Source organism: Lygodium microphyllum, chromosome 22 (assembly GCF_053477565.2).
Source record: "Lygodium microphyllum isolate KBCC chromosome 22, Lygodium_microphyllum_v1.1.10, whole genome shotgun sequence".
Classification (NCBI taxonomy): domain Eukaryota; kingdom Viridiplantae; phylum Streptophyta; class Polypodiopsida; order Schizaeales; family Lygodiaceae; genus Lygodium; species Lygodium microphyllum.
The window spans coordinates 41,881,423-41,909,219 of record NC_141156.1 but is presented as its reverse complement, the minus strand read 5'-3'; the positions used below and the strand labels follow the sequence as shown (position 1 = coordinate 41,909,219).

The window sequence follows — 27,797 nt, the reverse complement described above, 5'->3', positions numbered from 1 at the left end:
TAGTGACAAATCTCTGAATTTTCTCTCTCTACAGCATTCTCTCTCTTTCTCCAGCCTTTTCCAAGATTTGCTCTAAGTTTTACAAGAATCCAACCATTGGAGGTGGAGATTCTGGTGAATCTTTGTTGTAAACCCTAATTTACAGAAATTAAGGTTTGACACTCACCTTGGGAAGCATGCCTAGATTTGAAGGCTTTGGACTTGAATTCTCAGAGCCGAAATTAGTGTATTTCAAGAGGATTCAAGGGGCCAGCGAGGCAACATTGAATTTGGGGCTAATTTATTTCCCAAGGAGCATGGGTAAAGGCCATTTTCCTAGCAAATCAGGGGGTGAATTGATTTTATGGCCTGCTGGTCATTTACAATAGTAAGAGGCTCTTGGATTAGTGGAGGAGGTTGAAAAATTTCAGTTGTACTCCATCCATTTGTAACACAAGTTAAAAAAATACTGCAAGGGGCACCAAGTATTGGGGTGAATCGTGTGTCGGTTGTCCAAGATTAAGTGGTAAAGTGTGTATTTTATTTTATATATGAATTTACTTTTTGTTATAATCAAGTGTTAATCATGTCATTATCACCCTTTTGAAGAAGGAAGGCTGGTTTCAAGGTTCCATTGCAGAATACTATCAAATCCTTTGAATTAGTGGGTTGAGACACGTGATTGGAAGTCAGAAGCTTTACTCAAGTGCTGAATTTATTCTCAGTTGAGCATTTATAGCAAGATGTCTTCATATAGTGAGTTGGGATCAAGCAATGATGATGCCTCTTAGTATGCACATTCACATGGGGAAGAAGGAAATGAATTGCTTGATCTTGGACAAGGCACAAAGCATTGACAGGAAGTTGAAAATGTTGTTGAAGATCAAGTTGTAGGGTCTTCAAGACAAAAAGATGCTAATGGCGAGCAAGGGGAAGAGAAATTTGATGACCTGTTCTAGAATAAAATGAAGACAGCAGCAAGATCCTTAATTTAATCAACTTTTGAATGCTCCAAAGAAAGACAATAAGGGTAGGAAAAGAAAGCGATATTCTAAAGTTTCAAGTTAGTAGGATGCACCCAAAGAAATGCCTAAGCCGTCTCGAGATGCTTCCAAAGCTATGGATGAGGAAAAGCAATTGGTGCCAGTGGGGCAAGAAATGCAATTGCAAGGTCATCATGGAAGTGCCAATTCCATGGATTTGGGGCAGCAAGGCATGCATTCAATTATGGGGCAGCCGGGATACTTTGGTGGTGGCACCACTTTTCAGGCTATGATGGGTCAATGATTGTGTACAGGGATGTATGGTATAACTTCTTATGGTATTTAGCAACCAATGCTTGGTGCGTAAGGCCCAATGTATCTAAGTATGGTTGGTAGTATGCATAACCCCATGTATGGCAGCATTGACATGATGCTTGGGGCACAAGGGGCATGTATATACACTTGCACCTGCTAGTGTTTCTGGGGCTCAAGAAACGAGTGTTATGCCAATGTTTCATTTGGTGTTGGTCATGATGCGATTACAACAAATGCACCCTTTTTGCAATAGCTGGTGTATGATAACTTAGCTTCCAAAGGGGTAGCAAACGACTACGATGAGGGTGGAAGAGGGGTGAAGTTAACTTCCAAGGGGCAACAAAAGACTATGATGAGGGTGGAAAAGGGGTGAAGTTTAAGTCCTTCAGCGGTGCACAAGATAGGTTGAAAGTGTTGACTTTTATTTAGTAGTTTGATGCAACCTATTCGGGAGGCAACTTCACCGAATCCTTAGAGATTTAGAAGGCAGTCACTTTCTTGAAGGGAAATGCATTGGAGTGCTGGTTCATATTCTTAATGAAAGATAGAGCACTATCAACATGGGTATAATTCAAGCAAATATCTGGTGTCGAATTGGTCAACTAGTACATTTGAGGTGGATATCATGACAGCTTGAGTAAGCTCGATGCAATGCAATGCAAGAATCTGAAATAGTACAATAAGAAGTTTTGGGTGATTTGCTACTAGTAACTTTTTATCGTTCAACTCCTCTTCATGAGCAAGCTTTTTATTATCCAATTTCTCTTCATGAGCAAGTGGAAAAGTATGTATGTGGGCTACCTAAAGTAATTAGGGATTTTTGTATCAAATCCATCGCATCTAGCATGTCTTAGCTCATAGAGACTGTTATTACAGCTGATGTTTTGTTGTGTGGGAAAGATATGGGCTTTCAAGAGAGTGGTTAGAAGCTGAATAAATTTTTGCAAAGGATGATAAAAAAAGTAGATTTACAAAGAGGACTGAAAAGAGCCAAATATAGTAGGATAGACCCTATAAAAGCGTTGCACAATGTTTTATTTGTGAGCAAGAGGGACACATGGCAAGGGGTTGTCCTAATAAACAACAAGCAAATAGGGCTGAAAACAAGGAAGATGCAAAAGGGATGAGACCCAAAACTTCAACAGGTTTAGTGCCTAATGTGGTTAGTGATTAACCCAATGATAATGCTATGGAGCTTTGTAGAGCATGGGAGAAAATTAGGGACCAACATGCATTGATATTCTTTGATAATGATACTAGAGTCAATTTTATCTCCATAGACTTAGCAGCTTGTTTAGGCATCAGAGAGGATGAGATGGGATCCATGGGAGAAATTCAAATAGCATATACAGGACATGCAAAGCTTGTTACATCTCTCATTGGGAAGCTTTGGTTGCATATGCAGAGTTATGTGAACAACGAAAACATTTTCATTGCACCACTCTAGGGTTGTGATGTTTTGCTTGGTATGCCATGGTGCCATAGAGTGCATGCAAATTCTCATGATAGTGATTACTTTACAACATAGGGGCAAGATTCATATCCTTGATGTAAAACTTAAAAGGGGAATTAGTCCCTGTTGTATTTGCTTCTTTAGTTTCAAAAGTATTGAAAAGTCATCTTTTTCTATGCTTAGTCTTTGTTAAAGATAAAGATGATAATGTTGATGGCAAGAATGTGACTAAGTTGGATAAAGATTGCATTTCATTTCTGAAAATGTATGTTGATTGCTTTTCTTAGTCACTTCTGTGACAGCTACTCCTTGAAAGGCCTGAAGATCATGGAATAGATTTGATCTGTGGCAATAGCTCTCCTAATAAGCCACCTTATAGAGGTAGTGGAGCCCAACAAGAGGAGATAATAAGTCAAGTGAATGACTTGTTGAAAAAGCGATGATTCAGTTCAACTCATTCTCCTTTTGTTCTCTAGCTACTTTTGGTGTAGAAAAGGATGGCCCATGGCGTATGTGCATTGAATGAAATCACGATAAAGAATCAATCTTGAATCTCGTGGATCGATGACATTTTGGATAGATTGCAAGGGGCAGCCATTTTGAGTTCATTGATTTGAAAATGGATATTGTCACATACACATTCGACTAGAGAATGTACCAAATATAGCTTTTTAGACATCTTTTGGGTCGTATGAATTTCTTGTCATATCGGATGATGGATTATATCTTCAGGTCACATAGGGGATTTGTGGGCACCTTCTTTGACGACATGATTGTCTACTCAAAGAATGAGATAGAGTATAGAAAGCATTTGGACATTGTGTTCAATGAATTAGGTAAGCTTAAAGCATTTGGACATTGTATTCAATGAATTAGGTAAGCACAACTTGGTCGTTAATGACAAGAAGAGTAAGTTTTACTTGTACGAGATCCACTTTTTGGGACATATTGTGTCAACTGATGGCATTTGTATGGACCCTACAAAGGAATACGTTCATGGCCATTGTTGAAAAACGTGCATGAGATTTGTAGCTTTTTGAATTTATGTTCCTATTATAGGAAGTATATGTGCAGCTTTGCTGAAATTGCATCTCCATTGTATGGTTTATAGAAAAAGGGTATGCCTTTTAAGTAGATAGTAGTGGAAATTCCAGCATTTGAGAAGCTAAAGAAAAAAAAGACCTTAAATCTTGTGCTTGTGTTGCTTGATCTAAGGAAGTCATTTGCTGTTTAGTGTGATGCATGTGGGAACAACATAGGGGCTGTTTAATGTAGGATGGTTGAGTTATGGCATATGAGAGTCATGTTCTCCATGTTGTAGAAATGAATTTGTAGGTTTATGAGAAAGAGTTGCTTGTTGTAATTCGTGTACTTTCAACATGGAAATACTATCTCTTACGGGCTCATTTCACAGTGCAAATTGACCATCAAACATTGCACTATTTCTTGACTCAGACTAAGTTTCTTAGAAGCACAAGAGATGAGTCAACTTTCCATCTATGTTTCACTTTCAAATTGTACATATAGATGTAACAAATAATGTGGTGGTTAATGCATTGCCACTTAAGCCTTAGATATCAGCTGTTACTGTGGTATATCACATTGAATTCGATGCCATGAAGGATTAATATGCTGTTGATTTAGACTTTGCGATGTATATGATCATCTTTGCAATGTCTTGAGGCACAAGCACTTAGTGCTTAGAGACGGTTTTTGATGATGTATGGACTACTGTGTGTCATAAAGTAGTTGAGGCCTAAGGTGATCATGTAGAGTCATGCTCCTCATTATGTTGGACATAGAGGTATTGATACTATACTTAAAAGCAATAGAACAATTCTTTTATTGGTCTTTGTTGAGACATGATGTTGAGCAGCTTATCAAGACATGCATCATATGTTAGAAAGTGAAGTATAATATGTAAAAGATGTCAGGTTTATTGTAGCACTTGTCTATTCCAAATCGGCCTTGGCAAAACTTTGATATGGATTTTATCCTTGAGATTCCCAGGATACCTATAGGGATGGGATATGAATCATTATTTGCAGGTTCAGTAAGTAGGCCCATTCCATTCTAGTGAGAAAAAAGATAAAGGCTGATCATATGGCATGCTTGTTTTTGCAGCATTTGTTTAAGTATCATGGCATGCGAAAGTTAATCACATCAATGATTGAGACCCTTAGATGACCAATTTGGTTCGAAAGAATTGTTTAAAAACACGAATATCATGCTGAAATTTTCTTTGTTCTTCCATTTGCAAATAGATGGTCAATCACTTAGAAGAAGCAAATCTACAGTGCTTGACCTCTTGACATGCTATGTATTTGAGCATAAGTCATAGTGGGAGCAGTATTTGCCTTTGGTAGAGGTTGCATACAATAACACTGTGCATAGTTCCTGTTGGGGGTAAAGGCGCCTCCGCCGTGCCGCCCCGTGTATTACTACACTGACAGTACCCGCCACTGCACACTGCAGGTGGCGGGCGCCCGTCACGTCACTTTATTCTTTATTCTTTTAGTGACAGTTTGAATAAATGAAGGCCCGGTCACACATTGTGATTGTTGGAGTTCCCATTTCTTGTCTCTCTCTTTCTTGCTCTTGCTCTCCCGCCATAGCTCGCGTGCAAGCTTCGATCCTTCTCACCTTTCAACTGGTATCAGAGCTTGGCATTCTCTTGCTCGAGCTCGACTCGGTGCTTCCCGATCTTCGCATCGACTCGCTTCACACATTGGGTCTCCATCCCGGCAGCCATAGCCGACCTCTTGAGCTCCCGACTCTCCCCGGCTTCCCGAGCTCCATCCTGGCCTTCTTGAGCTTCATCAGGGCCTTGCCCTTGAGGTATTGCTTCAGCATTTGCAGGCATTTGAGTGTATTCTCAGATTGAAACAGGGCAGGAACAAAGGGCAGCCACTCTTCTTGAGCTCCATAGCTCATATCTTCCCTCCCCTTTGCATTGGGCCTTCATGGCTTGGTATGTGCCTACCTTGGGCCATCATTGAGCCCCCCATTACCCCCTTTTCAGCCCATGTGGAGCAGCAGCAAGTTCAGCACCAACAGGGCAGATTGCATCATTTTTTCCAGGCTGTGAGCACTCATCTACTTCAGCTCCACACTTGGCCATTGCTTCTTGCTCTCTACCTTGATCAAGAGGGCTATAGACTTCATGTTTGATGTCATTCAAGCTTTGGGTATTGGTCTTGATCTTTCGGGGCTGATTTCTTCAGATTTGGGACTGTCATAACAGGCTGAAAACAGGGCAGCACCATTGGCATTAGCATTTGTTGCTTATACTCCATTCCGGTTGTGCTATTTGATGCCCGTATGCGGTCTACATGATGCCTAGTGCCTTGGGAATGTATGCACATGATTATGCCATGATTTTGGCTTGAAATATTGGCTGATTTGGGACTGTTATTTACTGTTATACAGTGTTGGAAACAGGGCAGCCACACTTGGCATTGGCATTTAATGCTTATACTCTACTCCGGTTACCTTGTTTGATGCCCGTATGCGGTCTACTTCCTACCCGGATGTATTGGGGATGTATGCATTTGGTTTGACCATGATTTTGGCTTGAATTTGGGGCTGAAATCTACTGTTTAGAATAGTAAATACATGCTGGAATAACAGTGGGCTGAAGGTACTTTACATGCTTTGGCACTTACCTACCGATACCGGATGTATGCTTTGAGCTTTGGCATGATGTCTCTAACATTTGGGGACGACTTGGAGCATATGTATGAGATTATGGGATGCTTTTGAGCTTCGCATTAGCTCCGTCTTCATTGGCATTTGGACCAACTTGGCATGCTCGTGGACCACCTATGCCTCATGTCTCTGCTTGACAGTTAGGCTTTTGCATTACATGCTTTGGTTCGTGACATATGCTATTTGGTTCGTGTATGCCATACCGACATTTGGAGCTTAGATTTGGATGTATTTGAGCATTCTCGGCTTACTTGATCACTGATCTTGGTTGTAATTTGGATGTCATTGAGTTGACCGAGAGCTTATTTGGGCTTATGTATTGCTTCATGGTTAATACGACCGGTGCTTCATGTATGTCATGCTCTCTCGGATGCGCTTGATGCATTGACAGGGTCACTTATCACTGGTGCTTTCTCTTGGGTTGTTTGAGCTTCTGAGCTCGCTTTGTATGCCTTTTGTGCCAGTGGGAGCATTTTACATGCTTTCTTGACCTTTGACAGTTGCATGCTATTGGAGCACTTACATGTATTTGAAGCAGTTTATGTCTTGAGCAGCTACATACACATTGAGACTTTGGGATCATACTCCGATCTTTATGGATATGCATTGATGTACTCTTGGTTCACAGGATGCTTATGAGCTGAGTCTCATATTTGGATCTTTCTCTTTGAGCAGATACCTATTTGTGTCAGGTTTTGGCAGTTACAGGAACACTTTGCCTAGAGTGTCTGGGGGTGTGCCTTTCACTGGCAAATGTTATTTTGACATGCTTGGTGTTGAGCTCATGTTCTTTTCACTGTCATTGGCCTTGCTTATGTCCGTTTCATGCCGGCTTTGGACCTAGCATTGTTTGCTTGACATTGGATCCTATTTTGGGACAGTTTGCTCTCTAGACTGCATACCTGCAATTTATTACAGCAAGCAGTTATTGGTGGACTGAGGTGTACTTTTCATGCTGAAATATCTTGATTTGGTGTACCGCACCTAGTACTAAGTGGGCAGCAACTTTTGGCACACTTTGCTCACCCTTTGGACCCCGTTTTGGTCATTTTTGGGCAGTTTCTGCAGTAAAACACAAGCAGTTTTGGACTGTTTGGGCATTTCCAGCCTGCATAATGGCGTCATCTTCGCATGATAGTGCCATCTTTAACATTACAAAGTTGGATGGTACCAACTACTCTTACTGGAAGAGTCAAATATGGCAGGTTTTGGTGCAGAAATCTCAGATTAAGCCACTTCGGTTGAGTGGGGAGCAGCCTGAAACTATGGACATTGACGACTGGCTTGAACTTGATGAGCTATGCAAGTCCACGATTGTATTGTCTCTCACTGAACAGGTACATTATAATGTATTTGAGGAAGCACAGAGTGCATGGGATCTATGGAATAAGATCAAGAATCTTTATGATAAGAAAAGTCCGGCGAGTCAGATGTACTGGTTGAAGCAGCTTATGGATCTGCGCATGAAGGATAATGCGACTATGTCTGCTCACTTGAGCCAGTTCCATGCTATACTGAAGAACTTGACTTCGCAGGATATCACCTTTGGAGAGGAAGTAACTCCTCTTTTCTTGCTTGGAACTCTGAATGAGTCATGGGATGTATTCCGCACTGCTCTTTGTGCCTCTAGTGCTACTCTAAAATTGGCAGATGTTGAGAGTGCTCTTCTTCAGGAAGAGGTGAATCGCAAAAACTTGGATGCCTCTCGTGGTAGTCATGCTTTGACAGTTAGAGGCAGGAATGACAGGTATGACCGTGGTAATGGCCGAGGCCGTGACTCGCAGAAGGGTCGGTCTAAATCTCGTGGTGGCAAGTCGCGTAGTAAGTCGCGTGGACGCAATGCAAATGTCACTTGTCATCATTGTGGGAAAAAGGGCCATATTAGACCACAGTGTCATGAGTTGCGCAATGAGAAGCGCAAGGATAAGGGGAAAGATAAAGTGCAGGAGAAGTCCTCTGATCGCAGCATAGTACCTGCGAAGTCCAACGTCAAGATTGAGGAAATTAATGTCACGCAGACTGAAGAGTCCGATGGTGGTGATGAGTTTATACTTGCAGCTAGTTCTTCTGATGCTTCACACTTGACTGAGACACCTAGTATGTATGCACAGTGCTGGTTATTGGATTCAGGTGCGTCCTTCCATGTGACGCCTTACCGTGAGTGGTTTCACTCTTACCGTACTGTATCTGGATCAGTCAAACTTGGAGATGACAGGTCTCTTGATATTGTGGGCTGTGGAGATATTCAGTTGCAGTTTTCCACTGGCAGTTCCTTTTTGCTCAGGGATGTACGTCATGTACCTGCGCTTACGCGTAGTCTTATGTCTGCAGGACAGTTGGATGATGCAGGATTTTATGTCTGTTTTGGGGATTCTACCTGGAAGATTACCAAAGGCAGACTTGTGCTTGCTAGAGGCGCCAAGGCTGGCAGCCTCTATCCTCTTGTTGTATCTGGGTCTTCTGTAGACCATGTTTTGGCAGTGGGCTCTATCCCACATGTATCACTTTGGCATGCCCGTTTGGGGCATATGTCTTTGAAAGGAATGAAAATGTTATCTGGTTTGCAGTATCTTCCGCCTTTGGATTATGCATGTTTTGACTCGTGTGATCATTGTCTTTATGGTAAGCAGAATAGGTCTACGCATAAGAAATCGGGTAGGCCACGCATGAGTGAGCCCTTGGCATTGGTGCATTCCGATGTTTGTGGGCCTATGCCTTGCATGTCTATGGGTGGCGCGAAGTACTTCGTTACCTTCATTGATGATTTTTCTAGGAAAGTGTGGGCTTATCCCATAAAGCAGAAGTCCGATGTCTTGGCAGTTTTTCAGAGATGGCTTGCTCTTGTTGAGAACCAGACTGGGTATAGGCTGAAATGCCTTAGGACAGATAATGGGGGAGAATATGTCTCGCATGCTTTTGAGCAGTTTTGTGATGACAGGGGTATTAAGCGTCAGTTGACCGCCCCTTACACCCCACCCCAGAATGGTTTGGCTGAGCGCATGAACAGGACTATTCAGGAGCGTGTGCGCTCTATGCTTAGCCATGCAGGCCTACCCCCGAGTTTTTGGGCTGAGGCAGTTAGTATGTCAGTGCATGTCATAAACCGATCGCCTTCCAGTGGATTGGATTTCCAGGTTGCAGAGGAAGTTTGGGCTGGTAAGCCACCCTCTTATGCGCATCTCCGTGTCTTTGGATGTGAGGCATTCTGCCATGTGCCCAAGGACAAGAGGAGTAAATTGGATCCAAAGAGCATTAAATGCATATTCCTTGGCTATGGTGAGTCAGGAGAGATGGGCTATCGCCTATGGGATCCGCAGGCGCGGAAAATAGTACGCAGCCATGATGTCGTCTTCCATGAAGACAAGATGCACAGGCAGCCTGAGAAGGTGGTTGAGATCCGCAGAGTGATCTTTCAGGAGGAGCCTAAAGCTCCAGCACAGCCAGTAGTACAGCCTGCAGCAGTTCCTCCACAGGGCCAGGATGTTGGACAGGTAGTTAGACAGGCAGCAGAGCCTGCGGTGAGACGGTCTGCTAGAGATAGACGTCCACCTGACAGATTTCAGCCCTCTATGCATTATGTTTTGGTTACAGATGCAGGAGAGCCTTTCACTTATGATGAGGCTATGCGCAGGGGTGACAGTCACTCCTGGGAGAGGGCTATGCAGTCTGAGATAGACTCCCTGCATAAGAATGAGACTTGGGATTTGGTTGCCTTGCCTAAGGGCAAGAAGGCTTTGCCATGCAAGTGGGTGTACAAGCTGAAAAGTACCCCTGGACACCCCAAGCCGGCATACAAGGCTAGATTGGTAGCAAAGGGTTTTAAGCAGGAACATGGTGTGGACTTTGATGAGGTCTTCTCTCCTGTGGTTAAGATGACCACCCTGCGCTTAGTCTTGGCTTTGGTTGCACAGCTTGACTTAGATCTATATCAAATGGATGTCAAGACGGCTTTTCTACATGGGGACTTGCATGATGAGATCTATCTGGATCAGCCTAAGGGCTTTGCAGAACCTGGCAGGGAGCACCTAGTGTGCAAGTTGAAGAAGAGCTTGTATGGCTTGAAGCAGGCACCTAGGGAATGGTATCATAAGTTTGATGCCTTTATGCAGTCACAGGGCTACAGCAGGAGTGCTATGGATCCGTGTCTTTACACGAAGAAAGCCCATGATGGCAGTTTGCTTATCTTGGTACTTTATGTTGATGATATGCTGATAGTAGGGAAAGCTCATGATGAGCTAGATGCTCTTAAATCTCAGCTGAAGAAGAGCTTTGAGATGAAGGATTTGGGACAGGCCTCACATATACTTGGGATGCGCATTAAGCGCGATAGGCATCAGGGACTTTTGTATTTCTCACCGCGGGAGTACATTCATAAAGTCCTTGAGCGCTTCCGCATGCAGGACGTAAAGCCTATTGGCTGTCCATTACCTTCTTATGTGAAGGTATCACAAGCCGATTGTCCGCAGATAGATGAGCAGAGGGCCGAGATGGCCAAGATCCCTTATGCTTCAGCCGTGGGCAGTTTGATGTATGCCATGATAGCCACTCGTCCAGATATTGCGCATGCAGTTGGTGTTGTGGCACGCTATATGGCTACACCTGGCAGCAGACATTGGGATGCCGTGAAGGGTATCATGAGGTACCTAAAGGGCACAGCAGATATGTGTATTTGCTATGGCAGCCAGGATATAGGGGTCGTGGGGTACACTGACTCCGATTATGCAGGACATGCAGATAGTAGGAAGTCCACTTCTGGCTATGTATTCACCTATGCTGGCGGGGCTGTCTCTTGGATGTCCAGGGTTCAGAAGTGTACGGCTTTGTCTACCACTGAGGCCGAGTATGTTGCAGCCACTGAGGCTTGCAAGGAGGCCATATGGTTAGGCCGTCTAGTTGCTGACCTTGGGATTGATGCTACACCTACACTGCATTCGGATTCTATGAGTGCCATTCAGTTGGCTAAGAATCCGGTCTTCCATGCGAAGACAAAACACATTGAGGTGAGGTATCACTTCATACGTGGTGTCGTGGAGGACAGGTCTGTTGACCTTGTCAAGATCTCCACTGACGAGAATCCTGCAGATTTGCTCACGAAGAGCCTCACTACTGAGCGCTTTGCCTTCCTCAGGAGGTTGATGGGCGTTGGATGAGATGTCACCTTTCCTCATCCCTTGTACCTATGTACATTTGTACTGTCTTTTCTTTTTCTTTTCTCTCTCACTAGGGCAGATTCGCCTTTAAGTGGGAGGTTGTTGGGGGTAAAGGCGCCTCCGCCGTGCCGCCCCGTGTATTACTACACTGACAGTACCCGCCACTGCACACTGCAGGTGGCAGGCGCCCGTCACGTCACTTTATTCTTTATTCTTTTAGTGACAGTTTGAATAAATGAAGGCCCGGTCACACATTGTGACTGTTGGAGTTCCCATTTCTTGTCTCTCTCTTTCTTGCTCTTGCTCTCCCGCCATAGCTCGTGTGCAAGCTTCGATCCTTCTCACCTTTCAATTCCATTGTCAAAGCTCCATTTGAGGTTGTGGATATTACATCTATTGTGTTTCTCTTAAGTTTTAGTGTGAACACTCCCTTATCCACCATGGGCACATTTTACCTTATAGTTGGAAAAGGGTTTTCCCCTGTGTGAACATGTGTTAGTAGGTGTAGTGCTTAGTGCCTTAGGGACTGTACTTTCATATCGTATTCACATAGTGGATGTAACAATTCAGCACTCTCCTCTCTTGTTGTTTACTTGTTCATTGTGAGTGTGTGTGTGTGAATGCGTGTGTGCTACTGAACCCTAATCTAATAGTGGTATCATAGCCTGTCACCACCACTGTCACCGTCGCAATCGAGCCACACACTCGGCCGTTCTCTGACAGCACGCTTCAGTCCCATCAAATCTTGCCTGCTACGCGTGACATCTGCTTGCTTGTGTTGACCTGCTCGATAGTTTGTGCTGCCTCATCCTGATAGTTCCTGCACTGACGGCCTGCGTGTCTCATATCTGCTGCACACTCCTCGAGTGCTGCCTGCCCCGACATGTCTCAACCCCCACAAGCACTGTCAGTCCACACACGACAGTTTTGTGCCGAGTTGGTAGGCCCAGCAGCTTATGTGATGGTCTCTTTTTTCTTTGACAGCCTGTTCCTCACTTGCACTGACCAGCCATGCTACTCCCAGACAGGTCCATCTCATTACGTGTAGCCTGTCCACGTCGCTGACAGCTTGATAGTGAATGTTTTTAAAACTCAGAATGCTACAGGTTCTTCTAGCTCATCCATTGTTACTCTAGTGGATCTTCTGCTCCAACTCCTCCTGCACCTCCCAATGTAGATTGATTGAGATGGGATAGGCATGATGTCCAAGTTCATGCTTTGATTGCACTCTCGTGCAAGAGAAATGTTATCCCCAATATTAATATTCTGTTGTGCACAACAGCTAAGGATGCTTGGGATAAGCTCGCTTTGTTGTACTGGGTACGTAATGAGGCTCGTGTAGCCTATTTGCATTAGCAGCTTGAGATGGAGTACATGACAGAGGATGATTTTGTGGATGCATACATTACACGTGCCAAAGATATCTCAAAGCAACTTGTAGAAAATTGATGAAATAATTCCCGATGCCTCTCTTATATTTACAATCTTGGTTGGTCTACTTGATACTTAACAGAGTTTTACCACTGTACTTCACTTACTTGTAAAAGGAGATGCCAAGGCATACACATTTGATGCGTTGGTGTCATTGTTATTGTAAGAACAAAAATCAAGATAAATATGGATAATTAGGCATTTGCAGCCAGCCATCAAAACAAAGGGAGGTCATGGCAGCCCCCAAACTCAAAGGGTAAAGGCAAACATCTTCCTCCATGGACTCCTCAAGCACCAAGGATGATGGTGCTAACAAAAAGAGATGCAATTATTGTAGAAAAAAAAAGGGCTTGTTATTGAAGAATGCAAAAAGAGGATGGCAAGTGAAAAGAGGAAACAGTCGGGCATGGGTGTTGCTGAAAACTCAGCAAATACGAAGGATGCAATTGCACACTTAGCAAGCTTGGAAATTGAACAGTCTTATGCTTTTGTTGTGCGTTGTTCATATGATCATTCTAACATGAAGATGGTCTTTTAGTGGCTGAATATTGCAACACATGGTATTTTGATAGCGGAGCTTTCATATTGATAACATCCTTTTGTGACTTGTTTGTCTCACATGCAAATGTATAGAAGGGGGGATCCATTGTATGTGCAAACAATGCTTTGTATGCAATTCAAGGCATTGGTCAGATTCCCATAGATTGGAAAATCATCATGCTTAAAAAGGTGTTGTATGTGCTAGGCATAAATAAAAATTTTCTTTCAGTTTCAGCCATTGCATGTGTTGGTTTTGTGGTTGAATTCCACATAGATCGATGTAGTGCCTATGATTGTAGTGATGGGGATGCCCTCATTGTCATTGATACATTATACAATGGGCAATATTAGCTTGATTTGTGTGAGAGGAGAGCATCAGAGGATGCATTATAAAAATGGCACCAATGTGATGGCAATGAGTTATAGGATGTTGTCACGAGGATGTAAAATTTTGAGATGTTCTAACCTTGTTGATAACATTTGATTAAGATATTAATCAAATGTGCAAGGTTGTTTAGCACATGTGATGTACATGGCAGTTATTTCATGGTAATAGGCCAAGGACCCTAGGGATGCGGTGGGTATCAAAGGCAAAAGTTGTAATAAGCTATATTTGACAAGTACTAGTTAGTACTTGCTGTCAGCTTTTGGGCTAGACCAATTTATTGGCCACTAATGTCAGTGGTGAATGCGAGTCTAATTTAATTATTGGCTAGTAAAATTATTTTTTTGAAAAATAATTATTAAATTAATTTCAAAACTAATATTCTAAAAATTAATATAATAAGCTGAATAATGTTGAAAAATGGGATTCAAAAGCTGTCACTTGGCAAAACTTGCCAATGCTGCAAGTGAGAAAAACGTTTTTAGGGATTGGTAGAAGTCTATTCTAACCATTGTGAGAGAGGAGGCTCTTAGAGAGCAAGGAGATGTTGATGTGATTTGTAGCCACCATGGTGGTATTCATGGAATGCCGGTTAGCCCTTCATGGATTGCAAAAATTGGCCCAATATGGGGCCATGGACATGTTTGACAGTTTGTTGCCATTGTTTAGTAAAGTGCACTTGATTTTGGTCAATTTCAGCAACCTATCGAAGGTCTACAGTAGCAAAATCTGCAGCAAACACATGTTGAACAACAGCCTGATTTTTAGCCTAGTGATCAAGGCATCGTTGATGATGAAGTAGCCAATGAGTAGGCTGCTATTTGGGAAGTTGAAATTGTCCATAGATGGTTGTTAGATATATTATGGAACAATAAACAATCCGTTCCAGTTCCCAGTAGAACTAGAGCAACCACTTACCATGCATAGGGTAACTTGGTTATGCAGACACTCTTAGCTACTGTATGCTATAAGAAACATGTCTCTTACATGATGCTTTGCAAAATGAACATTGAATAGCAGTGATGCAATCAGAAATGGACTCTATTCATAAAAATGGAACATGGGAGTTATGTGACTTTACCTGTGCGCTTGCTGGTTGGCAAGCATGCTATAGGTACAAAGTGAATTTACAAATTAAAATGTAGATTTTATGGTAGCATTGATTACTACAAGACACATCTTGTTGCGAAAGGGTATGCCCAACGACATGGGATTAACTATGATTAGACGTTTGCACCCACCTTACATATAACCACCATTTGCACTGTCATCGCTTTGGCTACTCATTATAATTAGCTTGTGTATTAGTTGGATGTGAAGACTATTTTTTTGAATGGTGATATTCATGAGGATGTTTATGTCACACAACTTCTTGGCTTTGCTTAGAAAGGGTCAGAAAGCAAAGTGTGTCGTTTGCATAAGTCCCTCTATGGTTTAAAGCAGGTACCTAGGGCATGGTATGAAAAGATACTTGCATACTTGATTGCTCTTTGCTTTAATAATTCACACACCTTATGTTCGCAAAGATGGGGATAACCTCTTATGTTCGCAAAGATGGGGATAACCTCTTGATTCTCATTCTTTATGTGGATGATATGTTGTTGACTGAACCTTATGAGACACAGATTTTACACTTAAAAAACTTAATTGTAGGATGCTTTTGATGTGACAGATCTTGGCCACTTGCACTACTATCTTGATATACAGTTTAATGCAACTGAGGGGGATATTATTTTGCAATATTCTAAGTGCATCGGGAAACTTCTTGAGCGTTTTAAGATGCAAGATTGCAAGCTTATCTCTACTCCCATTGAGACGGGCCATAGGTTTACACTTAAGGATGGAGGAGAACCATTTGATGCTTCTCTTTATCAGGAAGCAGTTGGCTATTTATTGTATTTGTGTAATACATGAATGGATATTTAGTTTGGGATGTCTTAGTTGCACACTTCATGCATATAGCCTTGGTACTATACATTGGCAAGTAGTTGAACGTGTCTTTTGTTGCCTCAAAGGCATTGAAACAATGGGCCGTTTTTATCCTAAAGTCAATTCTCTTTGCTTGCATTATAGTTACCAGGAACGGGGGACGGGAATGAGAACGAGACCCCTTGGAACGGGGGGAACACCCAAAGTTAGGAAACAAGAACGGAGGGAACCACACACACACACACACACACACACACACACACACACACACACATATATATATATATATATATATATATATATATATAGAGAGAGAGAGAGAGAGAGAGAGAGAGAGAGAGAGAATCAACACTTAATCAGAAAGAGAGAGAGCGAGAGAACTTCTTCTCCTGATGGCTTAGTGTCATCAACTATCTTGTAATCAAGTAATCTTGTATTTTTCGTAATTAATACAATTACCTTTTACAAAAAAAAAAAGAATCAACACTTAAGTCTTATAATCTAGAGAGAGAGATCGTATTAACCATAATTTGTGAAATTAAAGACATAGTTTGTGAAATTATAGGCAGGTGGGAGAGGCACCAGGTAGGCAAGAGAGGCGGGAGTCCAGAGGTGGGCTTGGTAGTTGGGCAACCAGGCAGTCAGGCTAGGCAGTTGAGAGAGGTACGAGAGGCAAGAGCGGGCCAGTTGGTGCGAGGCGGGAGAGGCGGGAGCGGGCCTGTTGGCGCAAGGCGGAGCAAGAGTCACGACAGGCGAGCTGTGACAATAGTCACGAGATGCGATTGTCGGGCTAGTTGGCGCGAGGCAGAAGACATGACATGATCAACGTTTAAAAAAAAAGCCCCGTTGCTGGAACACCCGTTCCAAATAGGGAAGGGCCAGGAACGGGATAGGGAATGGGCTGGAACGTTTTGCCAGTGTTTCCTGGGTTGGGACCTCTCGGAATGCGTTAATCCATTCCTAAGTGCCGGAACGGGTGTTCCCTGTTTCTATTGGTTGCATGCATTCACGGATGGGGCTAGTTATTTTGATAGGAGGTTTTTCACTAGTGGTAATTGTTTTATGCTTAGTGATTCATCTTGAGAAACACGGATCTAGAGCTATGCTAGCTATGGCAAACGAAAGTTATACGCATAAAACATGACTGAGATAAAGGATTGTAACTCAAGGGAATTAGGTTCCAAGATAGATTAACTTGGACTCATAGACACAATCTTGAGTGTCACAAAAAGATGGTACCTTACATTGAAAATAGAGTCAAGTACATGCTTATATAGCTTTTGGATGGTTCCACTCTTCCTCAAGGTGCTTATGGGATTTAGGACATCTCTTCCTAGAGCATACATCATTGTCTATCTCTCATACAAAGCCACTTATGGGCAAGTCTCTCTCCACCCTGTATGGCATACATTCATTTGATTTCTCAACAATTCATGTATTTCTTGGTTGAGCAAGAAGCAGTCTATAGTGGCCACATCTAGTGCGAAGTTGAATACATGGCAACATTTATAGTTGCATTGGAATGTGTATGGCTCAGATGCCTTTTGACAGCAGTCACATACTCCTATCAATAGACTGCTATGGTAGCTGCGAGGAATCTAGTTTCTCATGCTCGCACTAAGCACATTGAGGTGCATTATCATTACGTTAGAGAGAGGATCCATGCATGAAAGATTGACTTGTTTTATGTCCCTACACATGACAACTTGGCAGATGTGTTTACAAAAGCTCGCACATGACAACTTGGCAGATGTGTTTACAAAAGCTCGCTCTAGAGAGAAGTTTAAAGCCTTTTACTAGGCTCTAGGCTTGATGCCATTTTGATTTGTCTGTATTTTGTGTACATTCACATCATTCACTTGAAGGGGGTTTGTTATACCTCTCATTTTTCTCCTAAGTTATGATATGAATGCTCTCTTATCCATAGGTACTCTTTATCTTCTAGTTGGAGAAGGGTTTTTTTCTCGTGTGAACTCTCGTTAGTGGATGGGATACTTAGTACCTTAGGAATTGCACTTTCATATCATTCTCACATAGTGGATATGATATTCCAACACTCTTTCTTTCTTACTGTTCACTTGTTCATTGTGAGTATGTGTGCGTGCATGTAGTTGAATCCTAACCTAACAATGGAGGTGGGCAAGAAGGTATACTCTATTTTGCACACAAAAAAGGACAAGATCTTTGAGGTTGATTGGTATATGGAAAACATGGATGCATGCTTTGCAGCTTGCAAAGGGCTATCTATGATTAGGATTTCTTGCACCCAGAATAATTGTAGTTTATTATAGGCCATTAGCTAGATCCTTGTTAGCGATTTTTCACATTTTAGACGCACTCAAAAGTGGGGGTATGTGCATTAGGCGTTTATATGGGAGGTATACTTTGGCATATGGGGACAAGCACTTAAAAAAAGGCTATCTATGAGAACCATATGCTCAAGTAAATCACAAATCCTAGACATGTATCTTGTTGGGACTATCTCCTAAGCAATAGTGCCAACATTGTTTTAACTATGATACCCTATAGAAATTGTAGTATAGTATACTTTGCTTTGCCACATTGTAGTGCAATCGAGGACGATTGGTAGGATTTCAAGGGAGAGGTTTGTCACGGGGACGTGAAATTTGAATGCTTTGCTTAGCATTTGATCAATTTAATAATCAAATGTGTAAATGTGAGATGCACAATTGATGTGTGCAAGTAAGTTATTTCACGGTAGTGGGCTAGGGATCCCAAAATATTACCAATTTAATTATTGGTTGGTGAGATTAATTTTCTAAGCACTAGAAAATTTATTAAATTAATTTTTAAAAGTAATATTTAAAAATTAACTTAATATTGGAAAATGGGATAAGAAGGCTGTCACTTAGCAAAACTTGCCCATGCAAGCGGGAAAAACGTTTTTGGGGGCTGGTAGAAGTCTACTCCACCAATTGTGAGAGAGGAGATTGTTGGAGAGGGAGGAGAGGTTGCCGAATTGTTCTATAGCATTGGAGACTTGCCTAGTTGAAAATAGTTGTTTGAAGGCCTATAGTAGTAGGTGATACCCCCAAAAGGGCCAGAACATGCAGGTGATAGTAGGTAGAGGTTGGTTACAGCCATTTTGGTCTCCCAGACTGAAGGTGACTGCAGAATGGACTCTCCTGATCAGGGCAGCAACAAATTGGAGGCGGTTTTTGCAAAGAAAATCACAAAATTCTCTTCACAACATTCTCTCTCATTTTCCAGCCATTTTTCAGCTTCGCTCATCATTTTCCAGTAGTTTGTGTCATCAAAGGAAGAGATTTTAGTCAATCTTTGATATAAACCCTAAATCATAGGAGAAATTAGGGTTTCGACAGCTACATTTGGATACATGCTCAAAATTGAAGGCTTAAGACTTTAATTCCGGCGGCTAAAATTGAAGAATTTTAGGGAGATTTAAGAGGCCAGCTAGCCCATGTCAAATTTGAGGCTGAATTTGTGTTTCAACGAGTAGAGTGAAGGCCAATCCCCAAGCAAACCAAGGGGCAAATCAGTTTGGAGGCTTGCTGGTCAAAGTTCACAGCAAGAGACACTTGGGTTAGTGGAGGAGATCAGAAAATCTTTAGGGTTAAGGGTAACTGAAAGAAAATGAACACAATGAAGATTTGAATGAATGAATAAATATAATACGATGCTCATGTAGCAAACAAATAGTGTAGGGAATAAAAACTGTATCTTGAACTCTCATGTCTCGAGGATCGAGGCAGAGGCAATGAGTTGGAGAGTGTGTCGTATTCCTGAGGGATCTTGAATCACAGGAAGGTAGCCTCTAAGATGTCTCACAATGACAAACATAGCAAGGGAGATGCCGAATCAATATCGCACAGGCAGAGGGGAGGAAACTAGAAAAGGTTGATGATGATGTTGTGAAGAAATGCTCTAAATGTAAAAAAACATAAAACCAATCATACAACAGAGCACAAATTGATGAACACAGAACGCAATTAGGGTTAGGGTAATATAGGGACACTAATATAATGAATGATGAAGTGAATGACTACTGAATATATAGTGCTCATGCAGCAAACAAACTATGCAGTGAATACTAAACCTTGAACTCTTGTTATCTCTGGGATCAAGGCAAAGGTTATGAGCTGGAGAGTGTGTTGTACTCTGAACGGATCCCGAAAGGCAGCAATGCAAGCTTCGTGTGTCGAACAATTGCAAACCTAGCATAGCAAGAGAGACTCGATTTGATGTAGATAGACAATGAGAAGATAGAAAGACTAAAAATACAAGTACTTGAGGAGAGAAAATTAGGCGACAACTAGAAATGATAGACAATTGTGCAAAAAGTATAGGTGACAATTGGAGAAGAGAGAAACTCAGTAAACATAGGATTTGAATGATGGTGATAGCTCTAGAATGATGACATTAGCAGCAAACACAAGTTTCAGATAGTAGGCGACAGCTCTAGGTACTAGGCGATAGCTCTTAGATGCAAGCGATAGCTTAGGGCAGTAGGCAACAGCTCATAGGTGGAGATGAAGGTTAGAATTAGGTGCCAAATGGTAGCAGACAACAATGGGAAGTTCTAATCACGATGTCCTCCATGAAGAGGGTGTGGGCAGCAAAGATATGGCTCATGAAACCTGAGGGAGAGTGGTGGATTGTATGTCTATTTATAGACAGCTTGGGGTACTAAAATTAAGGTTTGGCATGTGGGACACAATAACTCTCTATGTTTACGTTTCTTTCTAAAATAATAATGTTTCTTCATTATATAAGTGTGTTTTGGAGCTGTTTAAGTCAGAGTGATGTAATTTTAGCTCAACACCCCCTCTCAAGGCTAAAATTGAGCCATGAGAAATAAACCCTTGTGTTTATTTTCTTTTACCCCAAGATGTCTCACCTCAAAGTAGTCAAGGCATCGGGCAAAGGGTGCATGTTGGTTGCCCAATGACCTACCAAGACTACAAAGGCGATGATTACCTTACCAAGGGAGTCCAAGTGATCACCCTAGAGAGGCTAGGGTATCAGATTAAGGGTGCTCATCGGTATTTTTTTTTGTTTTGTAGGGCTTTGTTTCAATTTGTTGCAGAATTTAGCTTTAAATGAGGGTTTCAAATTCGTGTTCGTCCCATTGAGTCAGTGTGCCTTGAAGTACGAGAAAAAATGATGGATAGCCCAACTACCTTTAGAAAACAAGCAAAACAATTCCATATACTACTAGGATAAGTGCTTAGGGATTATCTAAGGGTGGGTGTGTGTATGTCAATTATATGGACAATATGTGGAGACAAGCAATACAATGGGGGAGCAAGTAAGACAAGCGAAGCCGGCATGTAAGCATAGGCAAAAAAAAAGTCTGTCTTTGGGGATTGCCGCGTGCAATTCCATGAGTATGGTGGATCTAGAATTGACCGCTCCAAGGGTGTCTGAAAAATGATAAATGCACACAAATGCATATTCATATGAATAGAATGCCAATACATGGGGTAATGTAAAGGATGATGCAAAGTTTCATGCTTATGTAGAATGCAATGCAACGGTGTGTTGGGAATAAAGGGCCATCGTGCCTTTTATATGTGCACGGGTGTGAACACACCCTTAGCACATTGTACTTTCATACATATATCTATCTAAAACCTAAAGTGGTGCACTCGTCATTGTACTGAAAAACGTGTTCACTCTCTACTTTGCTTACTCGCACTCTCTGTCTCTCTCACTGAGCGTAAGGTCTGTCTACCTCTATCTCCGTGCCTAATAGATTCCTTCAAACTGGTATCAGAGTGTAAGGTGCTGAGCGTGCTGAGCACGATCGTCAGTTAGGCTGAGGCACTTGTGAGCTGCAGAAAGCTGACAGGCTGTGGAGAGTGTGCACTTGGCCCCCAGCGTGGAGCAGCGGGAACTATAGCCGTGTGGCCCCAGCGTGGAGTGACGGGCGACAACCGGTCGAGCAGGTTTGCAGTATTGCAGCGTGACGTGGCGGATAGTGGGCAGTAGTCAATGCGTGACGAAACCAGCAGCGGGCAAGGACAGGCTTGACGGGGCGTGCGACGGTGACGGGACCAGCAGGCGAGCGCGCAATGGGGAGGCCTGACGGGTCAATAGACCCATCATTCGAAACTTTTTTTTTTCAAAAAAATCTTTCTCTTAAACTCCTCCCCCTAATCAAGGTTCGCGCGTGCAAGTACAGAACATAAAATTTGTGCAATTTTGGCCTAGAAAGTTGGGGCTTTGCCAGATTGAGCAGTGTTTGTGAAAACTTGAGGTATCTGCGTCGGATTTGTAGACATCATGCGCATTTGAATTGGGGATTTCGCCAAAATTGTTGAAATTTTACTCATCTGAGTGAAATTTCTCAACATTTAGCCCGAAAATTTGGGGCTTTTCCCAAATTTGGGAAATTTGATGCAGAACAAGCAAATTTGTCTCAGAAATTGCAGGAATTTGTGACATTTTGTCCTCGACATTTCGGGCTTTTCATGTACATGCACTAATTGGGCTGAAATTAACCCAATTTCTCGACATTGAGGCACATTGGACCCCGTGCAATTTGGGGCTTTTGCAATTTGGGCAAAAATTGTGCAGCATTTGGTCATTTTATGTAAATGCAGGTTTTTCCGCGCAATTTGGACATCAACACTTGGTGAAATTTGGGGGTTTTGTTGAAATTGCTTTATTTTGGCAAAATTGGACAGTCCTATGCATGACAGAGGAAATGCAGAAGTGTGTTTGACGCTTTTGAGCACAAAATTTTGGGGCTTTTGACCGTTCATGTCAAATTTTATTCCCATGGCTACACGTACAACACAAATTGCAGCTGAAATTTTGGGATTTCTCATGTAATGTGATGCACATGCCGTTTGGAACAGCTGTAATCAGTTGGATAATGCTGCAGCACTTGGTTTGGTACTTCTGAAAATTGAATTACAGATTTGAAATCTGTACTTCTGCGTGGTCATTTATTGCTGATTGGTACTTGTTTGTACCTTGGTCACTTGGGTGACAATTTGGGCCTGCATTCACTGGTTTTTTGGTCACTTTTGAGCTGAAAACCATGGCTGGTAGCAATGACAGCAGTAATTTGATGCATATAAAGAAGCTTGAAGGCGCACATAATTTTGCAGTGTGGCAAAAACAGTGCTACAATATCCTGTTACAAAAGAAGTAGGCAAAGCCGATCAAAACTAAAGGGGCAAAAGCCTGCGGACATGGATCAGGATGATTGGGATGAGTTGAATGAACTTGCACGCTCAACCATAGAGCTATCGATTTCTGATGCCTTGCTGTTCAACATTGAAGGTTTGGATTCTGCATATGCTATATGGACTAGAGTGGAAGAACTGTATGCACAGAAGAGCGCTGCAAGTAAAGTGTATTGGTTGAAAAAGCTTATGGATTTGCGTATGAAAGAAGGTACATCAATGTCTACTCACTTGAGTGAGTTTAACTCCATTTTCAGCCAGCTGGTTGCCTTGAAGTTCATGATTGATGAGGAATTTAAGGCTACTTTCTTGCTTTGCACTCTACCAAAGAGTTGGGATATATTCAGGACTGCTATGAGCAATTCTCATGTGATCCTTTTGTATGCTGATGTAGAGAGTGCTCTACTTATGGAAGAGATGAATAGCAGAACAATGCATCCAGCAAGTCTTCCAGTGCTTTGCGTACTAGAGGCAGATCATAGCAAAAGGGCAAATATGATAGCAAGGGACGCAGTAAATCACGTGGCAAAGATGTTGAATGCCATCATTGTGGCAAGAAGGGTCACTTCAAACGTGACTGCTACAAATGGAAGAAAGAGAAAGGAAAAGACAAGAAGACAAATGATTGCAAGGAAGAGAAGAAGGGCAGTCAACCTAAGAAAAACAATGTAAAAATTGAAGAGGTGAATGTAGTCACTCATGACAGTGATAGTGGGAGTGATGTACTCTTTGTCTCTTCACATTTTGGTGCACATGCTCTACTTGCAGATAGAGATAATGACATGCGTACTTGGATTCTTGATTCAGGTGCTTCCTTTCATGTCACCCCTCATCGTGAGTGGTTTTCCACATATACAGGGGGTTCTATCTTAGGGACAACTATGCATGTGAGATTGCAGGTATTGGCAGTGTGCAGTTACAGTTTCAGCATGGCTCTGTTTTTACACTTTAGTATGTACGGTATGTACCTCAGCTCAAGAAGACCTTGATCAACACAGGGCAGCTAGATGATGATGGTTTTCATATCACCTTTGGTGATGGAAAATGGAAGATCTGTAAGGGATCTAGGGTTATTGCGAGAAGTTGCAAGAGTGATACGTTGTATCCACTTCATGTATCTAGTGTGCGTGACCATGTTGTTGCCGTGATCGAGTAGCCAAGTGTTTCTATGGCCATTGGGATCTTGGATGTACTTGGTTTGCTTCTAGGATACTTTATGTTGATAATATTTTTGCCATTGGGATTACTATTTAGTGTACTAGTCACTATGAGTTGGTATGCAGATGGATATGGTTTTCACTGCATCTTTGAAACTATAAATTTGCATCAGTATGCATCAGTCTATGATCAATAGAGATTATTATCGATTGCTGGTTTTTAATGTATGATCATTAGTTTTTAGTGGTACACAACTAGTTTTGCGGACAACAACATGTTTTATGAACTCCATTGATAGTTCACTATGGCTTATACTTAGTTTATGTTTTCCTATGGTTGTTTGGCCAAAACAATCGTGATATGCTATTGAGATCTGCATTTTATGGGTTTCTTGTAGAAGTTTTGGGTCCTTTATGAGTCTCATGTTATATTTATGCTAGTTGGAAATTTCCAGTAAGTGTTTGGCATTAGCATGGTTAAACAACAGTGGCCAACGTTATTTACACTATGATGCCTTTTGGAAAATTCCAGTGCATTTTACTTTGGCACATTGTGGCTAATGGAGGATGATTGCAAGGGGGGAGGTTTGTCATGAGGACACGAAATATTAATGGTTTGCTTAGCATTTGATTAAAAGTTAATTAAATGTGCAAAGGTGACTTGTACACGTGAGATGCAAGTCGATTATTTTATCATGTGGGTCCTAGGACCTCGAGATAACAGTTGGTGCCAAAGGGAAATGTTGTAATAAGTTACGCTTGACAGGTATTAGGTGGTACTTGCTTTCAAATTTTGGCCTAGACCAATTTTGAAGTTTGCACTAAAATTGGATGAAGAACAGATTGAAAAGGGAAAAAAGATAGAAAGAGTCAGCATTTGTATCATGCTACTATATCAGTGATAACATTATAGATTAGACATCAATCAATTAATTAATACCAGTCTAAGGGTGAATAATTGCTCAAGGACACTTGGGAGAGGAATTGGCTTGACCAATTTAATTATTGACCGGTGAAATTAATGTTTTGAGCTCTAGAATAATTATTGAATTAATTTTTAAAATATTAATTTTAAAAATTATTTAACAAGTTGATTAATGCGGGAAAATAGGATTAGAAGGTTATCACTTGGCAAAACTTGTGCATGCAAGTGGAAAAAACGTTTTTGGGGATTGGTGGAAGTCTATTCCAACCATTGTGAGAGAGGAGGAGGCTATTGGAGAGGGAGAAGAGGCTCCTAAACTCTTCTATAGCATTTGAGACCTGTTGAGAAGCTGGAAGCTGCTGTTTAAAGGCCTACAGTAGTAGGTGATATCCCCAAAAGGGCCAAAATAAGCAAGTGATAGTAGTTGGAGGCAGAGTTCATACCTAAAGTAAAATTCAAAAAACTAAATCACTATTATGTATAGGGGCTAACGTCGAACTTGGTGCCTTTGCATGTCCTTGAAATTCAGCTTGAACTTGTAGAGGCTATCAAGACTATTGGATGGGAAAAATCATTCCTTATCCTAAGCATCCATATTTAGAACATCATTACTGCCAGGGCAAAGTGATTTGGTGGAGTTAGGGTTATCACATTACTAAGTGGCAAGATGGATATTTTACATGTGATATTCAAGTCTATTGCCATCATTGTCATCAAGTTCTTACTAGCATTCTATTGAGTGCAATGTTAAAGGAAAAAATGTACCTGTTTTGTACCCTCTCTGTTGATTAGACTTTGATTATCATAAGTACGAGTAGGTTGACTATGATGGCAAGTTATATCAATGAAGCTTGGGTTTACACATTGTATTTTGATGGAGCTTCTTGAGACCTACTAAGTATGCAAGTATAGGGATTTTGTCATTAAAGATCCTTGTTATCGAGTAGTTTTGAAAATGGGAGTATATTTAGGCACTGCTTTTACAAATAACATGGCAGAATGCAAGGCCTTGATTATGGGATAAAATCTAGCCAGATGTGATGGTATTTACCAATTTATCGATGAAAGGTGACTCATAATTAGTGATCAATCAATTGAATGGGATCTATAGTGTGAGAGATTCCATTCTAAGAATGTACCATCATGCAACCTTGGGGATGCCCTTGAGATCTTTGAGGTAGTGACTTGCCAACTTATTTCCTGATAGTAGAATTGGTTTGCAAATTCCCTAGCTAATTATGCCTTTGTTGAAGATGTCTTTCTTAATTGTGGTCTTGAGGGTTTTGTACAATTGCCTCCTAATGTTAATCCAAGGCTATTGTGGGGACTGCTTGTTGCTGACATGTAAATTGGAGGTGGTTTTCGTGAAGAAAATCACAAAATTATCTCTCTACGTCATTCTCTCTCATTCTCTAGCTAGTTCTCAGCTTCCCTCATCAGTTTTCAGCAGCTTGAGTCATTAGAGGAAGAGATTTCAATCAATTTCTTCTGTAAACCCTATTTGACAACCATCTCGGGATGCTTGCTCAAAATTGAAGGCCTAGGACTTGAATTTTACCAATTGAAACTAGAGAATTTCAGAGAGATTGAAAAGGCCAGCCAGCCCATATCATTTTCAACGAGTAGGGTGAAGGCCAATTCCTAATCAAACCAAGGGGAAAATTGGATTGGAGGCTTATTGGTTAGACTTTATAGCAAGAGACACTTGGATTAGTGGAGGAGATCAAAGAATCTTAGTTGTACTCCATCCATTTGCAATAAAAGCTAAAGAATATTTGCAAGGGGCACCTATTTTGGGGCTAACAAGCTATCTATTGTCCAATATTAAAGTGGTCAAGTGTGCATTTTCAATTTATGTGAATTTTATATCTTGCTGTAATTGTTGATTAATCAGGTCATTACCACTCTCTCCAAGGAGGAAGGTTGGTTCCAATATCTCAACTTCATCAATTTTCATCTCTTCAATCCACCTTGTGTTTTTTCCTCCCTTGTAAAAGCACAAGGCCCAAAACAACTTAATGTAATGGACTTACTTCAGAATTTGTCTTTTGAATGCAATAGAATGCATTTATTCTCATCTTGAGTGTTGTGTATGCTGATTACCTTGCTCAAATATTGTTGCATAAAAAAAAATCCAGCTTAGAAAGTTAGCGCATTTGCTTCAATTGCACACACATCCAAACATTTTGTTGTGGTAACCAGGTTGAAATCCACTCATATTTCATTCATCTCCATCTAGTTAGCATAGGTGACTTGCCATGTAAAAAAAAGCCTACTGGTTGAAACTTGGAGAGATACATCCAATGCTAACTTTTCTCTCCTGGCCAGCTTAGGTTGAAGAAATCAATCTTGAGGTAGAGTTATCATTCCCTAGTCTGTCTTTACAGTTTCTCAATCCACTGTACTTCAGCTTGCCTCCTCTGCCACAGTCATCTTCAGCATTCTAACTCTTCTGAATCTTAGTTCAAAAGCCCTAGTAAAGACTGACCATATAGTTCCTGCAAGATCTGCTGCGACAAATTCCTAGACAGCAGGATTTTCCTGATAACAAGCTTCACACCATTTAACATTGTTATGTTGTGCTTCTGATCTATTAGATGTATCTTCATAGCCATAATCAAACCTACAAGCTTGCAGAAGCAGTTATACTTGCTATTAAATCAA

At 41.5% G+C, this 27,797-nt stretch overlaps 1 protein-coding gene across 3 annotated transcripts in view; it reads left to right on the top strand.

The window, feature by feature from the left end:
* The window catches only part of LOC148017075 (phosphatidylinositol-3-phosphatase SAC1-like), a 59,230-nt gene that overhangs the window by 25,077 nt on the left and 6,356 nt on the right, over positions 1-27,797 (top strand). The gene's annotated exons all lie outside the window — the stretch shown is intronic.